Below are 6,367 nucleotides of genomic sequence, written 5' to 3'. Positions count from 1 at the left end.
ACCAGTCGGCTCTCTCTCAAAACGCGAGAGCAGACTATGGTCCTTGGGGCCTATTTGTGGAACACCTCCATTCAGTCTGCACGAATAAGCCTGAGCTTCCAGTCGCCTGTCATTTTAATTCTCTACCTTGAACTCATGCTGGTCTACCTTGTCCTTGTCTTCCTGCGTTGTTTCAATGAAACTTAATGAGAGCTCAAGGATCAGCACCTCATCTTTTGATCAGGTGCTTTACAACCTTCTGGTCTCAGCTTGCGTTCAGTAACATAAGACTGAAATCTCTGCCTCCTTTTCCATTGCAGTTTGTAGTTCTAGGTTAATTTTTCTTTTGTTTTTATTTTCGGAGAGCAGCTGCTCATCATTCTGCCATTCACACCTCCTCTAAAAAACACTTTTTTTTTTAATTGCTCATTACCACTCCTTTGTCTCTGTACCACCGACTCTTTGTCATTTAATATTCTCCTGACGTCCACCCTATCGCAATTATTTTTATTCTATTTTGCATATTCCACACTTTTACATGCTTAAGACCTGTTACATTTCAATCATTTTCCAGTTCTGTTGAAGGGTCATCAGGCTGAAACATTGGCCTCAATTTTCCAGCCCCTCTCTCTGGCTGGATCTTCTGGACCCGGCGATGGCGACACCTCCACTACGGGTTTCCCGTGGCGGGGGCGGGGGGGGGGGGGGGGGGTGGAGGGAGGGGAGGTGTGTGCATAAAACGGGAAACCCTGTTGACGGCGGCAGGACCAGGATAACCCAGCGCTGGCCATTGGCGGGCTGCCTCTGCCGCACGAAACATGCAGCGGGAGGCGTGGAAAATCCAACCCATTAACTCTGTCTCTCACCACGTGGGTGCTGCCCAACCTGCTGAGTATTTGCTGCATTTTCTGTTTCTATCATATTCTATCAATCTAGGGTATAGGTTCTCTCTATAATCAATGGTCAGAAACTTGGATTGCGGTGTCTGACTTTATCGATTGAAATGTTTGTGGTATAAACTCTAATAGTCGGGAAGGATTAGATATTCTTGTTCCTGCTTTTGAGTGTATTGATTTGCCTGGGACAGAGGAGAATTAAAGCAGCGCACATTGGAAAAGGAACCAGCCCAATTTTCTGCTAATTGTGATTATTGGGAAATGAAAATCAGGCATGTTCTTTTCTGACTGTGAATTCATCCCCATGCAACTTTTCTTTTTCTTTTTGTGCTATGCCCAATGTTGAAATAGGGACATTTACCCTCAAAAAGCACAAATAGTTGAAGGTTAACAAATTCTAAAATCTGGGGCGTCATTCTCCGACCCCCCAGCGGGTCGGAGAATGGCCGTTGGCCGCCGTGAATCCCGCCCCCGCCGGTTGCCGAAGTCTCCGAAGGGAGAAAAGTCGGCGGGGCGTTAATGGCGCCGCAGACGTCGGAGAATGGCACGGGTGGGCGCAAGGCAGCCGATTTTGGGCCTGCCGATATTCTCCCGTCCGGATGGGCCGAAGTCTCGTCGACGTGATGACCGGTCACGTCGACGTGAATCAAACCTCCTTTTAATCGGCGTCAACCTGTGCTCCAGGTTCACGCCGACCAGTGTGGAGGTGAGTGACGGCCTGGGGGGTTGGCCGCTGGGCAGGCGATGGCGTGACGCAGTCTGAATGTGTGGGGAGAGGTGTGTCTAGGGTTGTGTGTGTGTGTGTGTGCGGCGGGGGTGGGGAGGTGGTTAGAGTGGGCTGGGCTCCGGGGGAGTGTCGGGAGGGGGGTCAGTGCTGGGGAGGGGGATGGGGGGTCTGTGCCGGGGAGGAGGATGGGGGGCCCGTGCCAGGGAGGAGGATGGGGGGGGTCCGTACCGGGGAGGAGAATGGGGGGGCCCGTGACGGGGAGGAGGATGGGGGGCCCGTGCCGGGGAGGAGGATGGGGGCGGGGGGTCCGTACCGGGGAGGAGGATGGGGGGCCTGTGCCGGGGAGGAGGATGGGGGCCCGTGCCACGGACGAGGATGGGGGGCCCGTGCCGGGGAGGAGGATGGGGGCGTCCGTGCCGGGGAGGAGGATGGGGGGTCCGTGCCGGGGAGGAGGATGGGGTCCGTGCCGGGGAGGGGGATGGGGGGGTCCGTGGCGGGGAGGGCTGGGGAGGGGGATGGGGGGGGTCCGTGCCGGGGAGGGGGATGGGGGGTCCGTGCCGGGGAGGAGGATGGGGGGTCTGTACCGGGGAGGAGGATGGGGGGGTCTGTGCCGGGGAGGGGGATGGGGGGCCCGTGCCGGGGAGGAGGATGGGGGGCCCCTGCCGCGGAGGAGGATGGGGGGCCCGTGCCCGGGAGGAGGATGGGTGGAGGGGGTCGGTGCCGGGGAGGAGGATGAGGGGGGCACGTGCCGGGGAGGGGGATGGGGGGGGGGCCGTGCCGGGCGGGAGGATGGGGTCCTTGCCGGGGAGGAGGATGGGGGGCCCGTGCCGGGGAGGAGGATGGGGTCCGTGCCGGGGAGGAGGATGGGGGGCCCGTGCCGGGGAGGAGGATGGGGGGCCCGTGCCGTGGAGGAGGATGGGGGGCCCGTGCCGGGGAGGAGGATGGGGGGCCCGTGCCGGGGAGGGGGATGGGGGCCCGTGCCAGGGAGGGGGATGGGGGGTCCGTGCCGGGGAGGAGGATGGGGGCGGGGGGTCCGTACCGGGGAGGAGGATGGGGGGCCTGTGCCGGGGAGGAGGATGGGGGCCCGTGCCACGGACGAGGATGGGGGGCCCGTGCCGGGGAGGAGGATGGGGGCGTCCGTGCCGGGGAGGAGGATGGGGGGTCCGTGCCGGGGAGGAGGATGGGGTCCGTGCCGGGGAGGGGGATGGGGGGGTCCGTGGCGGGGAGGGCTGGGGAGGGGGATGGGGGGGGTCCGTGCCGGGGAGGGGGATGGGGGGTCCGTGCCGGGGAGGAGGATGGGGGGTCTGTACTGGGGAGGAGGATGGGGGGGTCTGTGCCGGGGAGGGGGATGGGGGGCCCGTGCCGGGGAGGAGGATGGGGGGCCCCTGCCGCGGAGGAGGATGGGGGGCCCGTGCCCGGGAGGAGGATGGGTGGAGGGGGTCGGTGCCGGGGAGGAGGATGAGGGGGGCACGTGCCGGGGAGGGGGATGGGGGGGGGGCCGTGCCGGGCGGGAGGATGGGGTCCTTGCCGGGGAGGAGGATGGGGGGCCCGTGCCGGGGAGGAGGATGGGGTCCGTGCCGGGGAGGAGGATGGGGGGCCCGTGCCGGGGAGGAGGATGGGGGGCCCGTGCCGTGGAGGAGGATGGGGGGCCCGTGCCGGGGAGGAGGATGGGGGGCCCGTGCCGGGGAGGGGGATGGGGGCCCGTGCCAGGGAGGGGGATGGGGGGGCCGTGCCGGGGAGGGGGATGTGGGGGGGGGGGGCGTGCCGGGGAGGAGGATGGGGGGCCCGTGCCAGGGAGGAGGATGGGGTCCGTGCCGGGGAGGAGGATGGGGTGGCCCGTGCCGGGGAGGAGGATGGGGGGCCCGTGCCGGGGAGGAGGATGGGGGGCCCGTGCCGGGGAGGAGGATGGGGGGTCCGTGGCGGGGAGGAGGATGGGGGGGCCCGTGCCGGGGAGGAGGATGGGGGGGGTTGTCCGTGCCGGGGAGGAGGATGGGTCTGTGCCGGGGAGGAGGATGGGGGGGGCCGTGCCGGGGAGGAGGATGGTGTCCGTGCCGGGGAGGGGGATGGGGGGGGGGGGCCGTGCCGGGGAGGAGGATGGGGTCCGTGCCGGGGAGGAGGATGGGGGGCCCGTGCCGGGGAGGAGGATTGGGGGGTCCGTGCCGGGGAGGAGGATGGGGGCCCGTGCCGGGTAGGGGGGGTGCGAGGGCAAGTGAGTTGGTCCACCTGGCCAGGTGCCAGCCTCCAACAGTTGGACCCATGCGGTCCTTGCCACCTGGCTGGGGGGAGGAGGGGGTATGGGCAATGATGACATGTCATCGTTTCCCCCCCCCAACCAGGCCGTCATGTTTTCTGATCATCCAGCGACGTTGGCCGCCGTGGCGGCAGCCGCTCATGTCTATGTTGCCCTGGATGAGGAGGAGGAGGAGGAGCGTACCAGTGAGGCGGCGCAGGCTGCCGCAGAGGGGCAGGCGGCAGCCGCCCAGGCTGGAGGGACACCTGACCGACAGGACGAGGAGGGGGAGGAGGACCTCGCGGCCCCACGGCAACAGAGGCACCCGAGGGCGCCCCGTGTGTACCGGCCCCGGCAGTCATACCAGGACCTCACGGACCGGGAATGCAGGAGGAGACTCTGGATGAGGCAGGAAACCGTGGAACACATCTGCCACCTGCTGGCACATCTGTCACCGCGTGGCACTGGCGGGGGCCAACACCCTCTCCCCGTGTCCATCAAGGTTACGGTGGCCCTGAACTTTTATGCAACGGGGTCATTCCAGGCACCGAGTGGGGACCTGTCCGGCATATCGCAGACATCGGTGCACCGGTGCATCCGGGCAGTGACAGACGCCCTATATGCCATGGCGCACCGCTACATCCGTTTCCCTGTGGACCGGGCCAGCCAAGATGCCCGGGCCGCGGGCTTCTCTACCGTGGCCGGGTTCCCCATGGTCCAGGGCGCGATTGATGGGATGCACATCGCCGTGTGGCCACCTGCAGATAACAGGGCCATGTTCACCAATAGGAAGGGGACCTATTCGATGAACATACAGGTGGTCTGCGACCACCGCATGATGATCCTGCACGTCTGCGCCCGTTACCCGGGCAGTGTACATGACTCATACGTGTTGTCACGGTCATCCATCACCGGCATGTACGAGGGACGCCATCCCCGGCTGAGGGGCTGGTTGCTGGGCGACAGGGGCTACCCATTGCGATCGTGGCTGATGACGCCTATACGGAGGCCATGCAATGAGGCGGAGAACCGCTACAATGATGCCCATGTAGCGACAAGGGGAGTGATAGAGAGGTGCTTTGGCGTGCTGAAAATGCGTTTCAGGTGCCTGGACCTCTCTGGGGGCGCCCTCCAGTATCGGTCAGATAGGGTCGGCCGCATCATTGTGGTGTGCTGCGTCCTGCACAACATAGCCCAGCAAAGGGGCGATGTGCCGCAGGCAGAGGAGGGTGGAGTGGAGGAGCAGCAGGAAGAGGCGCAGTCCTCCGCAGATGAGGGGGATGGGGGCAATGGTCAGGGCAGACGGGCTAGACACAGGCGGGTGGCTGTCCACCGTTACCGGCTGGCCCAGCAGGCACGGGACAGGCTGATAGCCGCCTGCTTCACTGACTAGATGGGCGTGGGAATCGGGTAGTATGGCCACAGACCGCACACCATGGCAACAGCCGACCACCCACACCCCCCACCCATCCACCCACCCAGCACCCTCACCCCCCTCCCCAACCCCACCCACCCCACCCGCATGCACACCACCCCCCCCATTGCCGATCCACCTGCGGCACAACGGCCGGGCTCACACAGTTGCCGGTAGACGTGTGTCTATTGCAGGCCATGGAGGATGATGACAACCCGCCCTGCGATGAGCTCCTGGCTCCACAGCGTCGGACTATGTCTGACCCATGGCCACAGTACCACCATCCACCCGGACCATCCCTGCTTGCGGCTGTGACACTGCAGCGCACGGTCCCGTCCTCTGCCCGGGGGAATGTTGATGGCGGCCCAGGGGGAAGGGGGCAGACTCACTTGGGGCTGAGGTAAGACCACCCCTCACACACACACACTTGCGCTCAACATACATGACACCCCCGCACGCTTTGGACAGAGCACAAAGGCAGCTTCTGTAGGTGTAACATTGACTTTAATAACCAAAGGAGTTCATGCACGTGCCCTAGCCCCTAAAACTCATCTGTGCCCTGCACCCGTGCCAACTTACTCAGTGTCTAATTGTTTGGCCTTACGGGCCCTTTGACTACGTCTACGTGGTTCCCCAGACGGTACAGCAGAACTGGAGGTGGACTCCTGTGATTCCTGCCCTCTGACACGGGATCCCTTTGGCGGCCGTTTCCTGGGGCGTCCTGGCCTAGATGGGTCAGGCTGCGGACCGGGCAACTGGGATGGCGAGCTGCCAGCCTGTCCTGCCCGTTGCCCACCCGATGCACCTGGGACGGAAGGGGGGGAGTCCGAGGTGTCGCGTTGTTCCGGGACCTCCCCTACAGGGGGACCCGGGACGGACCACACCACCTCCTCCTCCCTCGGGGTGCCTGATGGCCCCCAGGCCTCTACATGGGTGGGGGATGCGAACGGACTGGCCATCCGACGCCCCCCCCGACATCTGGCGCTGCCAGTCCTGGAGGCCCGTGCTGGTATCGACAGGGGTCTGCAGGTTTGCAGCCATGGAGCCCAGGGGATTGGCAAACCCCGTCTGTGACTGTGCGATGCCGGCTCGCACATGGCCAATGGCGCCGATGCCTTCAG

Source organism: Scyliorhinus torazame, chromosome 5, assembly GCF_047496885.1.
Source record: "Scyliorhinus torazame isolate Kashiwa2021f chromosome 5, sScyTor2.1, whole genome shotgun sequence".
Taxonomy (NCBI): Eukaryota; Metazoa; Chordata; class Chondrichthyes; order Carcharhiniformes; family Scyliorhinidae; genus Scyliorhinus; species Scyliorhinus torazame.
This window is presented reverse-complemented; position numbering follows the sequence as displayed.